The 22991-nt window shown below is 41.7% G+C and overlaps 1 protein-coding gene across 1 annotated transcript in view; it reads right to left on the bottom strand.

The window, feature by feature from the left end:
- Positions 1-22991, bottom strand: part of LOC124805076 (allatostatins) — a 523572-nt gene that overhangs the window by 403437 nt on the left and 97144 nt on the right. The gene's annotated exons all lie outside the window — the stretch shown is intronic.

Genomic DNA, 22991 nt, shown 5'->3' with positions numbered 1-22991 from the left:
TGTTGCATCAGAATCTACTACTGGACTTCCGTCGAAAACTGATTCGAATGCCACATACAGAAGATAATGAAACGAGCAATATTGGTGTCAAATTTCACATACTGGTCCGTTATAGTAAGAATTCTGGTGAATGAAACTTTTGTTGTGTTATTATTATTAATTATTACTGACCCGTACGACTGCGCGTATAGATGGTTACTATTTGTCGACCACAATATTATTGCAACAGGGAGTGATGGCGCATCGGTTGGCTTATCGTGAGTTTTTATAGTGGTATTTCACGAGGAACGTTGAACCACTTGGTAGGATATGCCCAACTTTTCTGAAGGCATTCACAGTGCGATGCGTTTACATTAGTCACCACTGTACTTTTTTACTGTAACGTCACAGAGCGTATCCAACAACGGCCGCGGGAGACCAAGTGCAGTCGGATAGTAAGCTTGCCTGTCTTTGCTCAGAGAATTCTATGACTTCTCCGGTCGGCCGAAAGAGGGCATTACCGTTGAAGACAATTTAAGTGGCTCCACCGGCAACGAGAAGAAAGTTGGAGTTAACTATGGACAGTTTACCTCGTCGCTGCTGGTAGGTCAACACCGGAAGTCGGCTTGGTCAGTGATTGTGTGCGATTCCACTCGACGGATTGGTGCTGATTTTCAAGCAGGTCTAGTTATATGGAATTTTCTCTCAGAAAGGAAGGCTGTCTGGACTTATTAATGCCTTCTCAACTGCCGTAACGAATGCGGTCGGGTTGTAGGCGAGAGAAGATTGCATGGTGAGCATTATATGAACTTTATACTCTTGTGTTGTCGAAGGTGGTTAACGCGGCTGATTTATGAAGTTCGGCATCTTAGGCATTTGTAGTTGTCGCCACCGGAGTAGCAGTTGATTCACCTTCAGTTTCGAGTGGATAAGTTGCTAAAGCAAAAAACAATAGTGTTATTCGGCCATCCTGATATTACTGTTTTCTTATGGGCCGAGATAAGACGACGTATGTGTACTGACTGGATGTAAGTGCTTCCCCGGATTTTTCGTATTAATTGTATAGATTTCAACAGTGTACATTTGGAGCCTGTGCTTAATTGTGTGTTTTATCTGTCGTAGTACTGGTAGCTGTTGAATGGCCTGTGATTACTGTTGTTTTGAGGGATTTGCTGGTATGCCATTCAACCTCAGTTAATCTAATGTTAGCGGAGCGGATAAGCTCGTGGAAGACTACTGGCTGGGAGTCAGGTAGACCGTTTTAAATTTTGAACTGTCACCAGTGAGTACAAGGAATCTAAGGTGACAGGATTTTGAACACCTTTGCTGTTAGAAAAAAAAAATAATTTTCCTGTTTGCCCTTTATGTAAGGCATTTAACATTCAAGAACTTTTAACATTGAAGCGAGTCAGCAATAGTGAATAATTTAATGATTATAAATAATCCGCCTCGATTGCAAATAGAAACCGGATGTTGACCTAGGTTTCGGCGCGGATAACCACGCCTTCTTCGGATCGCACTAAAACTACAAACTGCCTAAAGAGGCATGGTCTGTATTAATGTTGGACCATGCCTCTTTAGGCAATTTGTAGTTTTAGTGTCAACATCCGGTTTCTATTTGCAATCGAGGCGGATTCTTTAGAATCATTTAACATTCATTTCGATGAAACTAGGCATTTCCACGGTTTTGGAATTTCTGTTTTATTCCTTATGTCTGTAACATAATTTCTTAACACTGTAAGCTGTATTCTGCGCAATTTGAGTAATCTCGTGTTCCAATGAAATTTCTGTGTGTGTGTAGTTCTTTTAAAATGGTATTCCTTGCACAGGTATAATCGTATAGCTGTGCCTTTCGTTTAGTTAAGAGACTTCAGCTGATCAGTCCTTGTCTTTCTTTTTTGTAATTTGTTTGAGTATTTGATAAATTGTTTTGTTATTACAGATGCACTTCAACTAAATTTTTTTATAAGTATGTTATTGCCTGCGCATTCGTGACAAAAAGTGGTGTTGTATAAATTGCACTACCTTCTGGTTCCTTTCAGCACCTTTTGCGTATTTGGCTATCGTGTTTTGAATTCTCGTCAGTAATTTTAAAACCGTTATTACTCATCTTTTGACTGAAAAAAAAATTGTAGCTGTTTTTTAAACGCTTTCTGCGTTTTCTGTTATCGTTTTTTGAATTTCCTTCACTAATTTTAAAAATGTTATCTGTCGATCTTTTGATTAAAAATTTTTGTAGATGTGTATTAAACAGTTATCAATAAAATCTTGTGTGATATTCCTGGCAAATAAATAAATCCCCTGCAGTTTCCATTCCACTTTTACCCCACCACCATTATCAGTTATTCATATTAATATTGGAACAGGTTTAAGAAGCAGCGTGGAACTAAATAGGTGGAAAACCTCTGAAAAAAAAAGAAAGAAAGAAAAACAGGAAATCTGCTGGAGCACTCAGGAATAGCAATAGCAGATTAGAACATTGACAAGGCATTTACAAACATTAGAAAATGCAGAACAGGTTATAGGGGATACTGCGTATAGTGTTAATGTGTGTATGAAAATATTAGCACGAAATAGGAAGAAATTCGAATCTGTACTGAACTAGTAGAAAATTACTAGAAGAATGGGAGTGTGCGACTTCCACCGTAATTCGTGTAGATCCGTTGGTTGAGACCGACTTTGTGAGACGGATATCTCAGTTGCATTCTCCACTGGTACAATGTAATATATTGTAAAGAAAGGATAGACATTTTAGATTTACGTAAATAACCACATTGCGGAAATTTATGATAAAAACTCTAAACTGTATTTTATGCGCAGAATAATTTTTTTCAATCTGAGTACGATAAGCATTGAGTGAGTGACCCACGTAACGAACAAGCCATCGACTTCATTCTGATACATATCATCAAGAACACTCATCACGTACCCTTATCCTAGCAATTTTATGACTGGTGTATATTATGCTACAAATAAATTAAAAGGAGTTCCCGTCATACGGTTCTGGCCAAGGTTTCCAGGAGGTTTCCTTTGGTTATAAGGCAAATACCGGAACAAGAAACTCCGTCTCAAATATTCCTGTTCGGACCTCTCTGTGACCCATTCCCAGTTTTCCTAGTATTTCCTTGAAAAGTCCCTGACTGTATATGTTACGGCGTAAAGTCAAGCGCCGGTACGCCAGTTGGTAACGATAAAGAAGGGACGGCTGTGAGAAGACGTCAGCCAATCGCACGCTGACCGACCCCTCTCCAGGACGACAACGCGACAGCAGCGGCCCCTATACAAAGAGGACTCAAGCACCGGGCCCGACTGGTCCCAGTTCTACAGCAGCTTCAAAACTAGCAACATGGATAGCAGCATCAATTCTAATCACTTGCTTGTAATGTCTATGTAACATGGACTTGGGAAGTGTTATACTAAATAGATTTCTTATTTTGTCTGCCGCCCTTTGCTTGCGACACATCTGTGTAACCCAAAGTACTGTATTTTTCCTTTTATAGTAAAACTCATTAATACGATTTGTTTGAATGTTGTCTAGTGATCCGAGAAATCAGGTTTCCCAGACACCCCATGTTTCACGACTAGGCTGGATTTAACAGAGTAATGGTTTATTACTCGAATAGCCCGACAGAACGAAATTATACCGACTAAAAGGGTACACGTTTGTACCGTCGTAAGTAGCCCATGTTCCTGTAGGGAAATTACTCTCTGCCCAGAGACGTGGATATTAGGAAAACAGATTACTCCGTAGTAAAATATTCTGCCAATTGTCTGCTGCATACGTTGCTGGGTAGTTCTGTGTGGATATCGTGGACTTCAGCGGCCACCACTTCTACGTACTGGACATGCTAATCCCGTTTGGAGGTACCGGAGCAATATGCCGTGCAGCAGGGCCGCACATGGTCCTGCAGACAGCCGGCCTAATCTAAAGTTACTTTGGACCCTCAGGGGCAGCAGTGCCCTTGTGGTGAACCTCACGTAACGCAGATATATGTGACCAGTACCTCCTCCTTGTGCGCGAAGCTAGGCAGCTTGTCATTTATACTTGTGCGAGAACGTCAAATAACCGGGAAAACAGTCGATGTGAAGTCTGTCACACAAAGAAAGCATACACTATCTCGCTTCTTCGCTATAGGTGCTCGACTAGCATCTATGAGCTTGCATTCAACAGCACTTATTTAATATTCATTGTTCCTTCATAAACGCTTCGGTGCAAATTCACCTAATTTTTTTGAGAGCGATTTTCATTTTTGTAGAGCAGCAGACACTAAAGCTTGTAACCATTCTAAGATTGGTGACGTTATATTTACGCCGTAATTATGTCAACAATGGCAGGAAGTTTCCTAGCTTGTAGCGCTGGCGTTCGAGAAATGTGCAACACTATGAAAGGCTCATCACTGGTGATTCTAGGTTATTCACATATGAGCCACAGTACTACCAAGAAAGATTAGAAACGTACAGAGAATTACAACCAATGTACCATGTCCAAAACCACTACTTTCTGTGATTATTCAGAGCTCTGACAAATCTTCCACTCATTGAATCGCGAAGTTAAATAGGCTTTGAATTTGTCAGTGAAGAGTTGTCTTTCAGACAGATCCTGTATAACAACAGTCACATTTACTGGTGCTAGGACAAGCGTTACGAATGATGACGTTCGAGCCACATTGAATGATTCGAAAACGATTGGAATTTGATCAGAGAAACAGTTTTGTGAGTTCACTGTGTTGTGTCTACGAGGATCGTCTTGTTAACATACAAGTGTGTAGACAGAAGTGAGATAGTCTGGGCTCTACAATTTTTCTGATGTAATGAACGTTCCTGAAAGAGTTCCCTCTGGAAGTGACAATGAAGCCCACGTCTACTCTTCATAATAATGACGGGTTTATATCTTCTACCGGATCGACTAATGCACTTCCATATCTTCTCAATAGCACTAGAACGAAAGTGTCACCAGAAGTGAATCGAGAGATACGGTAAATGGAATCTTGTTGCAGTAGAAACGCCACTGCACAGCAGACACCAGAGATATGTGGATGCAGACTTTCAGGCGATTGTAATATTGATCATTGACACTTAAAATGAAGCTCTAAGGTTCTCTACTTCCAGCAGTACGAAACGTCTGTCAGCTGGTGTTGACATTAGTTTGTGGTCTGCTATTATGTTTACATGCTCTTGGTTCCCCTTCGATGTCCAGCTTTCACAAAAGTATCAAAGAACTAAGGCTGCAGGTTGTGTATGCATTAAACTAAACCCATCAAAAGAAAGCTATAATATCTTTCAACATTCCACAGCTTGGATATACTGAGCGCAAAGCTTGAACGGAGTTTCGTGTTCTATGTATGTGAACAAAGATCATCTCTCAAAACCCAGCGTCGTTTATCATTTATTGCACTAGAGTGAAATAATTATCCTACAAACAGGTGTCGTGTGATTTGACTCAGATTTAGTTCAATTTGATTTACATTAATTTTAATTGGTTCATGAAAATTTTATCCTTGGTAGACTACGAAAATCTATAATATTAGAGCATCGTGGTGGATCGGATATCGCACAAAGATCATTGCCAGTCGCGGGAATCCGACAGAAAGTATGATAAAAGAGTACACTCCTTTCTATGCTGAAAGTTTCATTTTATGTAGCACATTCAGCCTTCTATTTAGCAGAAGGATTTTTTTATGAAAATGTGAAGAAGATATAACGATCTAAAAACTGATGAATGCGACTGTTAACAAAAAACTATGGCCGGAACGGTAGCTATGGTAAACAAAGAACTATGCTGAACTGTAAGAAGCCACACGACGGATAAATAATTTGGGACAAGGACGGTTGATTGGTTGTGTAGAAGCAATTGTATCGCAGTAGTGGAACAATAGACCAAGTAGGTTAGCATGAGGGCACCACTGTTGTGTGAAAGCGTTATGATTGAAACATACGGCAGTTTAGGGTTATTGTGACTGAGAAGGAAGCGTTTTTAGTGTTGATTCGAATAACTGTAGGAACTCTTGATTAGTTATAGACCTTCATTAATTCTTCTTGAGGGAAAAACTCGGAGTTTCGTGTTCTGTGTATGTGAACAAAGATCATCTCTCAAAACCCAGCGTCGTTTATCATTTATCCTACAAACAGGTGTCGTGTAATTTGATTCAGATTAAGTTCAATTTGATTTACATTAATTTTAATTGGTTCCCTGTCGAGGTAACAAAACTTGAAAATAAGTTACTACCGTACGCCCGAGTTTAAGTAGTTACGTTCTCGAGTTACCTCTGTGTCATTACTCGACGGCACGTCATTTCTCCCCAGCTGTTTCTCCACGGCTCTCTGCTCCAGGCCACGCCACCGTTTTGCTGAAAGCTCTTTTCGCCACGTGCAGAAGGAGGGGGTTGGAACGGAAGTTTCGCAACTACTTTTCGTATCGGTGACGAAACACTTTCAAGCTGAAACAAAGGAAGAGCGGCAGTTCGAGATGACGCCTGGGAAATCTGCCACCTGTTGGTCCTTCCTCTTGCTATGCATAGGAATCTTGTGAAATAAGTCCGTGTTGAGTGTAAATAGCAGATGGAAACAGGAACGTTTGTGCTTCGAGAAACAATAGGATTTTCAGCTTCTCCAGGAAACATACTTCTTTGAGAACAAATGAAATTTTTGGTCCATGTTGCTCACACACTCTGCGTTCGATACGTACAACATAATTATTTGCAAAGCACAGAGTGTGTACCGAAGCTACAAGTTCTTTATAAAATGTGAATCATAAGCTCAGAGCTGCTTGTTTTTAGGCAAACGTCCGGTAGTGTGTGTGTGTCCACCTCACTGGTCTTTTTACTATGGAGCTAGCAAAATCGAGACTGAATCATCACTGATCATCACTGAGTGAAGGAATGACGGACTAATTCTTGGTGTCCACTGTAAAAGCGTAGCACATTCTTCTTGTGAGAAAGTTTCGGAAAGTGCAGTCATAGGAAAGAGGCATCTTTAGTGTCACGGACTCCAGATTTAGAAGATAATCATGATGGATAGGAATACAAAGCTTCAAATGCTTACTGCTGTCCGGAGTCCTAACGATTAACGTTCAGAGATACAAAGATGAGATGTTGCAAATACTACACGACTTTTAAGAAGTGCAGGTAATGGAGATTTCCCCTTCGTGGCCCATAATGTTGCTTTGGTGGAGTAATCACTCGCAAATGACGATATCCATCGAGCAGAATGGCGTGTGATGTTTCCGGATCTGAATGTCACGGAATAGGGGTGAGTGGCTTTAGGGAAAATGTGTGTCGCCCGTCTACCGCCACATCTCCCCATATTTCTGCACAGTACTTTCTCAATAACCTATTAAAATTCCACTTGAGTTCTTGAACCAGCTCACAGAGAGCATATAATGTGCTCTGTTAACAGCTTTTGTGCCCTGGAAAAGCTGTTCCGAATTTGTAGCGGAATTAGATGTTTATCTTCAGTTTCAGTAGTTTGGTAATTTGGTGCTTTTGACACCACTTTAGGCTTGATCTTATCATGCAAACAAATTGTGCAGCAAAATATGCTTGTATTTTGCAAAATTTTTTTTGTTTATTTATAGCCGCACCCACATTCTTATGACACAATCATAACCGGTTTCGGCCATACAAAGACCATCTTCAGAATCTAAAGGCGGCAAACACTGAATACAGGTTCATGCGTTGTCAACGCATGAATTTGCTGAACATCTGGACTCTAGGTGAACATTTTCTGTTAGCTTTGTAAGTACTGTCTTACGCATTAGGCATTCCAAGAGTGTTCATAGTACAATCTCTGAAGTATCCTGAAGTACCTACTAGAAGGCTATGGCGTAACAGAAATTTGGAACTCTTGCCAAATATGAGACTAGGGTACTAATCAGACCACCAACTCTTCCGGTGACCTGACAGAGTGAACAACGACAACAGAGACTGTTGCAGGTGCTGCAGGATATTAGGAAGCTCTTTTTTGTGTGCAGAAGAAATCTCTTACAACACACCTGTACCATCTGCACTGGAATAATGATTAAGTAGACAGGATTGAGATTGGTACTGCTAAAGTGGTGTGCACTTAAGAAGGTGGGTGTTGAGACAATGGGCATCACGTAATGAACAAGCCAATTGCGCCATTTTGCCGAATGTGTTTGTAGTGTGTGCTTAGGACATGAGTAGGACATTTAGTGTTTATTTTCATGTTAGTTTAGCTCCAGTAAAGTTACTTAGCCACGTTAGTGTTCATTGTTGTTGCTGTTGGTGTGGTCTTCAGTCCTGAGACTGGTTTGATGCAGCTCTCCATGCTACTCTATCCTGTGCAAGCTTCTTCATCTCCCACTACCTACCGCAACCTACATCCTTCTGAATCTGCTTAGTGTATTCATCTCTTGGTCTCCCTCTACGATTTTTAACCTCCACGCTGCCGTCCAATACTAAATTGGATACCTCAGAACATGTCCTAACAACCGATCCCTTCTTCTAGTCAAGTTGTGACACAAACTTTTCTTCTCCCCAATTCTGTTCAATACTTCCTCATTACTTATGTGATCTACCCGTCTAATCTCCAGCGTTCTTCTGTAGCACCACATTTCGAAAGTTTCTATTCTCTTCTTTCCAAACTATTTATCGTCCACGTTTCACTTCCATACATGCCTACACTCCATACAAATACTTTCAGAAACGACTTCCTGACACTTAAATATATACTCGATGTTAACAAATTTCTCTTCTTCAGAAACGTTTTCCTTGCCATTGCCAGTCTACATTTTATATCCTCTCTACTTCGACCATCATCAGTTATTTTACTCCCTAAATGGCAAAACTCCTTTACTACTTTAAGTGTCGCATTTCCTAATCTAATTCCCTCAGCATCACTCGACTTAATTCGACTACATTTCATTATCCTCGTTTTGCTTTTGTTGATGTTCATCTTATATCCTCCTTTCAAGACACTATCGATTTCGTTCAACTGCTCTTCCAAGTGCTTTGCTGTCTCTGACAGAATTACAATGTCAACGGCGATCCGCAAAGTTTTTATTTCTTCTCCATGGATTTTGATACCTACTCCGAATTATTGTTTTGTTTACTTCACTGCTTGCACAATATACAGATTGAATAACATCGGGGAGAGGCTACAGCCCTGTCTCACTCCCTTCCCAACCATTGCTTCCCTTTCATGGCCCTCGACTCTTATAACTGCCATCTGGTTTCTGAACAAATTGTAAACAACCTTTCGTTCCCTGTATTTTACCCCTGCCACCTTCAGAATTTGAAAGAGGCTATTCCAGTCAACATTGTCAAAAGCTTTCTCTAATTCTACAAATGCTATAAACGTAGGTTTGCCTTTCCTTAATCTAGCTTCTAAGTTAAGTCGTAGGGTCAGTTAAGTGCTCATTATGGGAGATTTAAAGGAAGCACGATTAGTGGACTCTCCAGTAATAATGGAGGCGGAGAGTATTGTGGTGCCAATAGGGAAGCAGTAACAGCAGAATGCGCCGGTGAGACGAGCTCAGTAACTTCAAAAGTGGACGAGTCACTGGATGTCACCTGAGCAACCAAGCCATAAGGGAATTTGAAGCAACGTCGACAACTGGTGATGTAAAGTGGAAACGCGAAGGAATAATGGCTGATTAGTCAAGACCAGGCACCCCTCACGTACTGACAGACAGGGAAAGTGGTTGTAAATAGTTGCATGAAATTATCGGAAGTGATCACTCGTGAATTCTTAAGTGCTGCCAGCAGACCAGTTCGGGGAACAACTGTTGATATGGAGTTGAAAATAATAGGGCACAGTGATCGAGCAGCTTCTAAGAAACCCCACATTTCTGAAGTCAGTGCTAAGTGACACTCGAGTTAGTGTAAAGAACGACGCTACTGGATGGCGCATAAATGGAAGCGAGTGGTTTTGAGTGATGAGTCGCGCTATACCCCGTGGCAATCCGATGGAAGTGTTTAGATTTGGTGGATGCCTTGAGAACGTTACCTGCTGTCTCTTGTAGTGCCAACAGTGAAGTACGGAGGATGTGAGGATATTTTTCGTGGTTAGGATATAGTATTCTCTTTGCGGCTAAGAAAACGCTAAATGCGGAAGTATACGAACACATTTTGCAGCATTGTGCACTGCGTATAGAATAGGAACAGTAGACCAAGAAGAACGCCGCTGCAACCGTCACCGAAACGTTGGTTTTTTCCTTCAGCAGTAGTTTTATACAGTTTGACGATGTACCATACCCAGAAAACTTTTATGTCGACTGACTCTGGCCGCGGAAGCCTACGCAATTATAACAGGAAGAGTTATTAGACGAAGACTGTAGAAGACTGTATCAGCGAGACAATGCATCATTTCATAAGGCAGCATCAGTGAGGCTACGGTTTGTGAACAATAACATTTCTGAAACGGGCTGGTCTGACCAGACTCCCAACCTGAACCAGTTGGAACAGCTTCGTAATGGAACGTTGTCTTCATTACAGACCCATGCGTCCAAAATCACCTTCTCTTTCTCCTGTTCTTGAGGAAGAATGGGCTGAAATTTCTCCACAGGCATTCAGGCACGTCACTGAAAGTGTCCCCTGCAAAGTTCATGACGTCATGAAGGTGAAGGGTGAACACAAACTGTATTTATATCTACTGGCAAGTGTCCAGATAATTTTGTTAGATAGTGCATTCGAGCAGTCATTCCTTCCACTCTCCACCTGGGAATGGAAAAAAAGTTGATGTATGGTATAATAAAATGTACCCTGTGCCAAGCAAATTATGGTGACTAACCGAGAGCAGATATAGCGCGAAACTGTGCGACACTCTCAATAAAACAAAAACATTCACGACAGATGTGTAGTTAAAAAATTATTATATTGTATGTGTTCGCATCGATGTTCCTTTATTTCCGGTTGCGCAATTGAATCAGCTCGATGTATTTCTTTTGCAGCGTGACTGGGCTGGTGGCAGCCAATCATTGGAGACAGGTGTCATCAAAGCCGTTGAAAACTGGCCGTAATCAAATTTCACTCAAAAAGGCAATCCACATTGATTGAAAACAGCAACCTCCCCTGTATGGTTTACGTAACGTTCAATACAAATTTTTAAGCCGATCGGAGAGGACATGTAATCCATTATTAAAATACTCCGCTCTGTAGAGATTATCTCTCTATCCTTTTGTTTTTTGTTCAGTTCATATTAGATTCATTGTGCTGCCGTCGTCTGGTTGTAGAGAATTAATCAGCGTTTGTAAGATATCGAAGCTCAGTTTTCCGACCTCAAAAATTCACAGTGCTCATAACGAGAAGATGGAGAACGTAAAATATTCAGTAGAGATAAACACGATATTTCCTTCACAAACCTCAGTGGAGGAATGTTAAATAATTATTGCAATCATGAGGAATTTAAGGAAACTATATCGAAGATCTCAAACGCTGATGACATAAATATATTCTGCAAATTACGATGATATTTGGGACAGAGGATTTTATTAATTTTCCAGATATTAAGTTATCCAGTCACAGTCTGTGAAGAATAACTGCTTTTATGTCTCCATTAGAGGCTAAATTTGTCTTATTTTATTTGAACAATTCTTATCGGAGCGAGACTAAAGATTCTAAAATCCATCGTAGACAATATCCTAAAAATGTATTACTATAATTTTTTAATTGGTATTTGCAAGATAGAAAACATCCTTCCAAGAGTTTCTGCCAGCTCAGATTCTGCATCATTTGCTTCACACAGTCCTCCAACTTAAAGAACCAAATAACAACGTCCTTTATCCTGTCGAACCTCGAAAACTCCTCGTTGCCCAAAATGATACACGTGAGCAGAATTCAGTAAAAACAGAATACCTGTTTTATAATAATGTCTCCCACACCACACTGTGCACGATTCATATTCTTATCATCCACTACCCCGATCAATTTACAACATGCATCTCTCCTATGGTTTCTGAACACCCCTTGCTTTCTAAATGGTTTTCACTTTGAAAATGCACGCCTCGCTGCCATAAACTAAATAGCATTGCACACTGGTTGTAAGCCTTCCTTTTTAAATGTTTCGGAAATACAGTTTTCGAAACAGTAATTGCTTTAACTGAGGCACTTTTCACTATTTTTGCTCTTTTGTTCGTCTTGCAAATGACAATGTCTTTTGAGGGGATCTGGACGTCAATAGATATCATTTTCACCACATGCCTTGAGAATGCATTACTCTCGATGAGTAACACTTAGCACGTTGCGGTTCCACGTCGACATTGCGTAACATCAGGTAAAGCAGTATCAGTACCTCTTTATCTTTGGCAGTTTAATTCTAACAATTTGTTCCAGAGGTCTATTTTGAACGCACATTTAGTTTCCAGTTCCGTTATTTGCGGCATCGTAAGTGTAATATCACTCAAACTATTGCGAGCTTCTCTTGACATTCATGGAAATATGCTGTGCACCACATTTTCTAATCTGACGCAATACTGAAAAAATAATAACAGTTTATGTCAGCTAATGATGAATATGTGAAATAAATTATTGCCTCAGTCATATTACATCCCCATTAAGTAAGGAGTATACACTGTCTATCCAAAAGGTTCCGAGTCCGATTCCATTCCTAGCGTATAAGCGACGTCAGCGCAGTAACTGCGGTTCCAGCCTGACCTGACACGTATAGGCAACAGCTGCGCGTTCGACCAGTCAGCTGTGAACAGGCAGTGGATATGCGATCATATATGAAAATCTCGCGCCCATATATGCAGGGCACGTTCAGTAAGTAATGGAACACTTCTTTCTCGGCTATTTTCGGTTGAAAAGTGTGTAATTTGTTGTAGGACATCGTGGAACATTACCGCGTCATCCCCCACAGTTTCATTATGTTGCGATAGGTGGTTATGCTATACGAAGTCTTCAAAATGCTGTCTCTAGCGGAACTGCGTTTCAAGCAGAGAGCCGCACACAGCTGTGACTACTGCAATGCTGGAAAGTGCGGACACTCTCATTCGAGGTGATCGACAAATGACAAACACTTCGCTGCTTAACTGGACTTCTCTGCTGGTAATGCTGACACACTCGTCCGGCAGTTGGGGTACTCAAAAGCGTGTGCCCGTTGGGTTTCGCGCCACCTAACAGAAGACCATAAAGAACAACGAAGGACAATCTGTACGTAATTGCTCACGCGTTACAAGGCTGATCGTGATAATTTTTTACTGAACATCATCAGAGCCTATGAAAGATGGGTTCATCAGTTCCAACCGGAAATAAAACGGCAATCCATGGAGTGGCGCCACACCACCTCTCCTTCGAAGAGAAAGCTCAACGCCGCATCGTCAACCAGTAAGTTCCGGCAACGTTCTTCAAGAGCTCTGAAGGAGTAATTCTATTCGATGTTCTCCCTCATGATGCAAGAATCAACTCTCAAGTCTGTTGTGCTGCCCTCAGGAAGTTGAAGAAACGGCTTCAGCGTGTTCGTCGCCACAAAAATGCAAACGAACTTCTCCTACATGACGACGCAAGGCCTCACATAAGGCTACACATCCGAGAGCAGCTGATAGAATTTCATTGGAGTGTTTTGCCTCATCCTCCCCTCTGCCTGGAATTCGCAATTCCCAGTTGTTTAGCCCAGTGAAGTATGCACTCCACGGGAAGCAGTACATGGGTGATGGGGAGGTTACTCATGCAGCAAGGCCTTCCACTAAGGGGTGGCTTTTCTTCTAGGCCGGTTAAAAGCTATAGGGGTAGAGAAATCGGCAGCACAGTGCCTCACAATGATGATGTGGTCCATCCACTCATGGGTGGTCTCTAGACGTTGGAATACGGACAGTCGGACAGTGAGCTGTATATAGGAATAAACCAATGCCGTGGACTCTCAAAACCAGGGGATTGCTGAGCTACTTCTTATATTGAATGGACCCATATTTTTCCGTGGATGTCGAGTTAATTTTAGTCTGGATGCTGGCACTGGGAGTACTGGACAATAGCTAGGGTAAACCATCCACATCTGGGTTTTGCAACTACCGGTCCGCACCTGACAATCTTTTCCAAATAGAGGTGTAACTTGCAGACTTTCAGCGTGTCAGTAAGGTAGTGTAAGGCCATCGTAACGTACGAAGATTATGTTGAAAAATAGGGTTTTAAAGAGTGGAGAATGATATGGTTATAGAAGTCCTGAATAAAACCAACCTGCTTTCAAATTAAAAATGTGTTGCATCATATATTGAACGCCCCGCGTAGAACTGTGAATTGCCCAAAAGGAAATCGTTAGGGGCAGCTCAATATCCCTCCATGCATCTACTTTGTGAGCTTGCGCTGACATATTAATCATCTGCTTATGCAAGCCCACATGGTACCATCTTGTCGTTTGTTGCATATCGCTTTTAGCAGTGTATTATACTGGCATGTCCCGTTGGAGTACGTCCACTCTCGGTGAGAGTAGTAATGGAGATCCTGTTAAACAGATCCACGTCCCCTACCCCCTCCCACACCCCGGCTTGCGCCGGAAGTAGTGGGCCTCGTTGCGACTCTCTCTCTCTCTCTCTGCAGTGCGCAGCCGCGGGCTCTCAGCGGCGCCTCCGCGGCGCTGGTAATCCCCCGTGTTTGCTCAAGGCGAAACCATTCAGACGCGCCGTGCCGCGCGGATATCGTTATGTTCTGCCGCCTGCCCTGGCAACACCAGTCCGTCCCACACTCCGTTTTAATATCGCGCCTCGGAAGGTACGTGCGCCGTCCATTCCTGTTCCATATACCGTTTTTCTTCTTTTTTTTCAGGCTACGCCTGCCCTCCGACGAGGATAATCGAATTTTATTTCGATGGAGGCGAGAGCGCGTTTTGCCAGCAACACAGAACATTTCCGCTCTGGGGTTAGCAGGAAGAAAAGTTGTGAAATGTTCAAAGACAATTAAGGGCGTGACACTCCCACTGAAGGTTTGAAATCGCGGAAAGCACGAAATATGGGAGACGACTGCGAGTCATAACCTGACAATCACTCCTAAAGTACTACTTCCAGAAAGCAGATGTAACTCACTTAGTCCAACTCATTGTACCGTCTTGCGCTTTCTTTCGAGAGGTTTGAGACTGTCTGAAAGCAAACAGACAAAAGCGATATGAAGCCGTCGAGAGACAACGATAAACCATTGTCCAGTGACGGTGGGTCTGAATGTTTGTTTTTTCTTTTTCTGTCATCAGTCTTCTGACTGCTTTGATGCAACCAGCCATGAATTCGTCTCCTGAATTCCGAACTCACAGTAGCTGCTGCAACCTTAATTATTTGCTGTATAAATATAATGCGCGTGTTTGTGGCATTTAATCAACGTCATCTTAATTTTTCCAGGTTACCTGAATTTTAAATTATCCGGATGACACATGGTCCCACATGATCCACGTAAGGAAGGATAGACTCAATACATACATAGGTTGTTCAAAAATTTAGTTCCCAAACTGATAGATATTACGATGGAGCTAAGAACCACCGAGCATGCGGACGTATGCTCGTGGCGAAGAAGAGAAACAGAAAGTGCCGTCTTCAAACATCGTTAAATCAAAGCTGATTTTAGGGTACGTAGTGTTTTGACGCCCTGACTTTCGCATTGAACCAGTAAAAACACGTAGTCTGCAGTGCCTGCTTGGAGTCGCAGTGAAAACCATAGAGCGTTTTACAGAGAACTGATCGACATGCACCGCATTAGACTTCTTTCTCTGGATCTACGTGAAAAATGAAGTCTAATTTAACCCCGGCGACGCAGAGGAGGAATTAGTTGCAAGAGTTCTTGCAGCGGCCACACACATACAGAACACGCCACTCATATTCTATCGAACATGGGACACCATGATTAATCGATACTGGCTATACGCTGAAGTTAATGGTTCTAATTTTGAAAATATATTGTAACGTTGATCACAAAAATAAAGGATTGACTCAGATTTAACATTATTTTATTTTCAATCAAACTCCATGGCCTCCTGGATACTTCATACTCACTCCATACGCATTTCCAGCACTTGGTTGACTAACGAAATATATTTGTTGTTGTCTCCATCATTATGTCTATTAGTTTGGCGACTGAATATATGTATGCATATATAATACCGGGTGTTCAACAATCCAGTACGAAAACTGACAGGTTTGATGGTTCAAATGGCTCTGAGCACTATGGGACTTAACATCTGTGGTCATCAGTCCCCTAGAACTTAGAACTACCTAAACCTAACTAACCTAAGGACATCACACACATCCATGCCCGAGGCAGGATTCGAACCTGCGACCGTAGCAGTCACGCGGCTCCGGACTGAGCGCCTAGAACCGCGAGACCACCGCGGCCGGCGACAGGTTTGATGACGGAGACAACAAAACTTATGGATGAAAGTTACCTTCGCACGATTTGTTGCTGTCAAATAATATCATCCGATAAAACTTGGACCATACACAGCAAGGCCTCCTACAATGTAGAACAGAATGTCACTAAAAAGCACGCATTGAGACGAACAGAAATGACACTTTTATTAAAAGAAAACAATAAATATTTAGAAGTCACCGCGATTAGTGTTAGTCTCCGGATGGTCCTAAGTGTTCGTGGAAATGCTGCGGTAAATCTTCAAAACGCACGCCACACGTGCTCAAAGAGATTTAAGTCGGGGAAACGGGCAGGTCAGTCCAGTCGGCGAAAGTCCTCTCGTTCTAACAGCTCGTCCATCCGCCATGATTGATGGGGTAGCTGATGGTCATCCATAAAAATGGAGTCAGGGCTAAATGCACTCTAAAAATACATCTATGGTGAAGAAGTACAGTGTCGCAATAACGATGACCGATGAGTGTACCACGTTCGAAGATTTGGAGGTCTGTACGCTCGTGCACACCAACAATAATGTTCGACAATGTTCCTAGTAATACCATCTCACGCAATATGAGGGTACGTCCTACATTATCGGCTTCACTATAATTATTATCTTTGAGTAAAAGTATCATATTTGCATATTTAGTTTAGTTCTCTTTTGTACTGTACTGTGGCAGTTCTTTGAATGCATGGTCCAAGTTTCATCGAGCTATGTTACTTGGCAATGACACATCATACGAAAGTTATTCTCGTCCTTAGCTTTTGCACCTTAGTGTATTTTGTTCAGCAACCAATTGTTGACAATGCATACTGACAGGATACGGAGTATCCAGGACGTCATGGGAATATATTGCCGGCCGTTGTGGCCGAGTGATTCTAGGTGCTTCAGTCTGGAACCGCGCGACCGCTACGGTCGCAGGTTCGAATCCTGCCTCGTGCATGGATGTGTGTGATGCCCTTAGGTTAGTTAGGTTTAAGTAGTTCTCAGTTCTAGGGGACTGATGTCCTCAGACGTTAAGTCACATAGTGCTCAGAGCTATTTGAACCATTTGGATATACATTGCATTCCAAAAAATTTATTTGTTGTGACCAGTTTAGGACTACGCTGTCCATTCTCAAACCACAGCCTTCGTTGTAAGTGCTAACATACTTTTACATAAGTGCACACAAATCTAATAGATAAAGCTGGTATTTTTTCATATGTGTATAAAATACAAAAATGGTTCAAATGGCTCTGAGCACTATGGGACTTAACTTCTGAGGTCAGCAGTCCCCTAGAACTTAGAACTACTTAAATCTAACTTAACCTAAGGACATCACACACACGTCCATGCCCGAGGCAGGATTCGAACCTGCGACCATAGTGGTCGCGCGGTTCGAGACTGTAGCGCCTAGAACCGCTCGGCCACCCCGGCCGGCTATAAAATACACGTATATAAAATACACATGTATGAACATACCAGTTATGGCTATTGCATTTGTTTGCACTGTAGGAAATGTATATTAACGTATATGATGAAGGCATTGGATTGAGAACAGAGGACATAGTCCGAAATTAGTCACCACAAAAAAAAAAGAATGTAACTGTGCCACAAACTGGAAAAAACAAAATTATGTGATCCGACTTTCTGGTCCTCGCTACTACATTACCTTGAAGTAATATATATATATATATATATATATATATATATATATATATATATATATATATATATATTTATTGTGTTAAGGGCAGAAGTGCAGATATTGTGATCATTGTTACCCACTGCACTGTCAGTTGTTGGCAGTGCTCCTACATACATATCAGATAGTTTGCTACCTGGTGTTTTCTGCACAGTCATAGGTGGACTACACCTGTCAGGATAGACTAACCGCTTTGTGTCCAAGTGTCCACCCTTAAACACCAGACCCGCTGCCCAGGGGAAATAAGCTCTGACGACGTGCTCCTACCACATTTACTTGGCGGTAGTAACCTAGAAACGTACTATTCCTAATAGCTATAATTATTAGTCTGCAAATGAAATAAATGTTATGAAGTAGGCATTGTGAACGGGTTTTGCCATTGTTAGTAGTAAGTTAGTGGCCAGATGAAGTAATTTTGAATAGAGAACATTTATTTGAGGATGATTCCTCTTCATTAACAGCATAATACCAAATTTCGTTTTCGAATGCTGTACTTATGGAACCGTGGTGGCGAACTAGAAGAACGAAAGAACACTATCGGTAAGCTAAGCGGCGTTTTTCCCAGCTTCAGAGAGAAAAAGAAGTTACGTAACTCTCCTGGCGCATCTGCCGGACAAAACTGTCGACAGTCGCAATTTAATCATGAGAAACGGCCGAACTGGAGTGCGACTTAATTTTGTTTTCTCTCGTAAACGGATAACGGACAGTAACCTGGAACAAAGTTTGCTTCGCGCCGGTTGCAGCTCGATTCGCAGCTTTAACCCTGCGGGCAGACACATGTGGAACGCCTACCACCCTGTCCAACCCGCACGACGTCACAACACCGGATGCTGTAACCCCACTGTAATGAGCGATTCAGAAGAAGCTTTTGTGGACCACTAACAACTGTTCCTACCTCGTTCGCATGAAACCGAGAAACTTCCGTACTCTTTGGCGGTAGTAAAAGCAGAAAGCTTGCTTCCACAATTCTCCCAATCGTATATGTTCTGGAAGATCAGCGAACACACAAAGTTTCCTCAGAACTACCTCGCCGTAAAAAGCAGAATAAAAAGTCAAATAGCACTGAGGTACTGCAGTGTCGGCGGCTGGCGGCTGTGGAACATCTGACCTCTGCAAACAAAAACTCCGCGTTGCCTTGTTGCTAGGTCGGTTACAATCTGATAAAAGTTCAGCGCTCCCTACCGAAACTGGCGTATTTATTCCTCAAAGCAAACTCAAGTAACTCTTATACAATTTGCCAATGGATGTTTCAAAAATAATTCTCGACCACGGAAAACTCGAGCTGGATACCGGAATCATCTGTCTTTTCTTGGCCGTTGCAGTACGTTGCAGCTACATATGCGTCTGTAGCCACCGTATAGTGTGTAGCGGGGAGTACTTGTAAAACCGTTGTCATTTCTCCTCATTCCTGTTCCATTCCCGAATGGTATATGGAAAAAATGGCTGTCGGTAAACTCCCTCGTGAGCTACAGTTTCCTTTCGCAGAGTGATCATTTCTGAAGTATTATGTTCTTGGAGCATTCGCTGTCGCTATTTGAACACGAAAGCTCACCATAATGCGCAACATTTGTCTTTCAGCGACTGCCGTTGGAGGTTGTTGACTGTCTCCGTACCACCAGTAGTTTCTAAACAGTCTCGGAAGGAAATGCGACGCTTTTTATTAGACCGTCTCTATCTCTTCTATTAATCCCTACTGATAACGGTCCCAGACTGATGGTCTTCTGCTATTAACTTTATGTTTAGTTACACAGAAAGCCGTTTCTTCTCCGTAAAGATCCGACTGAATGACCACGACGTCAATGGGATGTTAAGCCATAATCTTCCTTCCTTCCGAAGTTTCTTCTTCTCAAACCAACGGTACACATTTGACTCCAACATCTACATGGTTTTGTCGTGATACGCATAGTGTAAATGTGCAATGTAAGTGAAAGAATTGATGAGGCTATATGTTTTTGTCCCGTGGATGGTGCCAACGTTCGTCCCTCGTTGCTTGTGATATGAAAATCTGCACCCCTATTACTTACTATTACACCTGTGTATTCGGTATTGGTCAATGGCGTATTGGGGTGTAAAATATTTTACTGATGATTGCTTTTTAGTCTACGCAAAGCCGTCTAGAAGAAAGTATTTCGAAAGGCGGTTGCTCTGCATTTCTTCGAATCCCACACAGAACACCTCTTAAGTTACGGTTTCGTGACACAGTGATTGTGTGTCAGACATCACACACTAACTTTCGTGATATTGTAGCTACTTCAGTTAAAGGGTACTTATTGGCAGTCGAAAGGATTTTCAACTCCAGCAATACTTCATGTGTCTAATTAGGTGTGGCGGATTTCAGGTAGGAGAGTGATAAGGACATATCATGTGAAACAGGACTATATACAGCAAAGTGCTGTCATGTACAGACTTATGGCTGTTGATGTGTGCTTCATATTTATTGCTTTATACGTATCGATAAGCAGCTGACATTGCATAATTTTTTATTAGGGCGAATAAAATTAAACATAAAAGATTATAGATTTTCCCGGAACGTTTCGAATTACGATGGTTTTGATGATGTAATTAGTTATTCCTAATTTACGTTACAAAACTCTAGTTCTCTCAGTGAGCACTGAATAGATAATGTTCTCAATTTGCATTCTGGACCGTCGTCATTCCGTTTAAACTGAAATTTGCATCACACTTTGTAAGCAACTGAGCTTGAGATCTTCTCCTACACAGTGTCACCGATATTATGTGTCTGCTAATAAACAGCGCGACGACATTGCAAAACGTTTGGTGCGTAATGTGAGAGATAATTTAGCCAACAGGTACTCTGCGTATCGGGTAGTCTAAGACGTTCATAGTTTGGCTCCGCTGATACCTGAATTTCCAACACCACTCGATTTATTTTGTTGTGGATTCACGTAAGTGCTCAAGTTACGACTTTCCAGCAGAGATAAGGGAGATAGACTCAACAACTCTGGTCTCCTCAACACTACGCTAACTCGCCTGAGAAAGCATAAAACCAGATGTGATTTTTAACTTTACATCTAATATGATAATGGGAACACAGTAGGTATCAAGGGTGTGGCATGAAATTAAACTAGAGGGTAAAAGGTAGAGAGGAAAATCGTGGGACCGCAGGTTGAAGTTACTAAAGGAGGCCGTTCGAGGGTGAGAGGAAGACTGGAAAAAAATAAACTCGAGACAGGTAGAAAAGCAAAACAAAAAAGGCTATTAATTCCAAATAGATCCGGTTTCAGTCTGGAAGAAAAAGATGGTAATCTAAAGTATCGCATTGAAATATGTGTGAGTACCAGAAATCGAATGTAGATTTCCTGCTTTTAGTAAGCATTCACTATAACAGTTGCGTTAAACAATCATGTCTCCTGGACCAATCTAAATTCTCGTTGCAACTCGATGGTACCCTCGTAATTTCCCTTCTTTTGTGGGCAGGAAATCTCCGCTCTGTTCGATCACTGGAATACGACCGCTGCAAGAGAGGTGGCTGGAGGCGTTTACTGACCCAGGACCACAACTTAAAGCTACAGTAATACAAAAACGTGCGTGATAGGCTGGATGTTGTCTGAGACGCACATAAGTTTCACAAACATGTTTGTGGGATGTGGCAAAAAAAAAAAAAAAATCATATGTTAATAATTATACACTTGTACGATCCTCAAAATGTATATTTACTACGAACCAGTTCTTCTCTTTCACGTCTATGTTGCGTACCTCCAGAGCCACGAGTGATTTCGTTACCAGCAGTAAACACCACGTTCATGCTAAATAAATAAATGGCTTGAATTTGCGTATCGTTCTATTTGCAGTCACTTCGGCGCAATTCGTGCACCTTCCAATATCTACTTATTTATGCAGCTTCTCAACTGGCTGATGCACTTTATTGCTATCATCTCAGAAAAAAAAAACGAGCAGTTGAAACCAGGAGTCCCGCTTCAGAAGGCCAATAGCGCTAGCCACTAGACAGCTCAGGTGATTCTTCACGTGTATTTAATGTTGTCAGATGCTACTGGCAGGAAAATCGGGACTTAAATGACAAGTTGTTTAAAAAAAGTTGACAGAACAAGAAAGTAAAAGCCAGGACATCTAAAGGAGAGAAACAGACAGTGAGACAACAGTCAAAAGGAGAAAAGTAAATTTTTGAATAATTAGATAAGTATTTTCTTACAGTGGTACACTGATGTAACTACACTTTAAGGGAAGATATAGATTTTCGTTACAGTTTATAGTTTGCGAAGTTGTGATAGCAACTCAAACAAATGTCATAAAACTATCTTGATCCTTTAATAGATACAGTAATCCAACATTGACATCCACCTGGCCGTACTGTATACATACAGGATGGTCAGAAATATTCTGAAAATCTTGTAAGGGTGTTTCAGGGTAGATTGCGCTGAGAAATACTTGCTAAGAAAATAATTTAATACTCTGCGCCTTTTCCGAGTTGAATTAGCATTGAGGTTAACCAATAAGGTCACTGAGCACGCCATGTATAATTAGCGTCAGCTGTTCTCATAGAGCAGATGACGGAGCACGAGAATGCTCAATCTTCGACTCGGATTCGTTTCTTACTACCGTCTCACGTCCAATTTATGTATAGCTCTGGTGCTCGGTTTTAGGGAACCAGGCTCAGAACACGGTTGGCGACAACTTCTCTGGCAGGCCTCTTGAATTTGCGTTTGCAACGATCTCATTGGCTATTTAACTCGAAAACGGCGCACCGTATCGAATTACTTTCTTTACAATTATTTCTCAGCACAGTCTACCATGTAAGATACTAGCGCAATAGATCATTGTCTCAGGAGAAGAAGTTCCACAAACGTCTGCCCTATTATACCAAATGTAAGCATTCAGTAACTTATCTCGGAACTTTAATGTGCTTGACAGTTTTTTAAGTGAAGGCGCATTACAGTTCGAATTTCCATAGTACCCGAAAGTCGAGACATCCGGTGTCCCGCCTAAGACTACATTTGCACTGAATCCGTATTTCTCACTATTTGATGGAGAGCGACTGTGTGATCCCACGTCGTCGGACGTCGCTCTTAGTGA

This window comes from Schistocerca piceifrons, chromosome 7, assembly GCF_021461385.2.
Source record: "Schistocerca piceifrons isolate TAMUIC-IGC-003096 chromosome 7, iqSchPice1.1, whole genome shotgun sequence".
In the NCBI taxonomy this organism is placed as follows: Eukaryota; Metazoa; Arthropoda; class Insecta; order Orthoptera; family Acrididae; genus Schistocerca; species Schistocerca piceifrons.
Note: the sequence above shows the minus strand (reverse complement) of the source record. Positions and strands in the feature narration are given on the sequence as shown.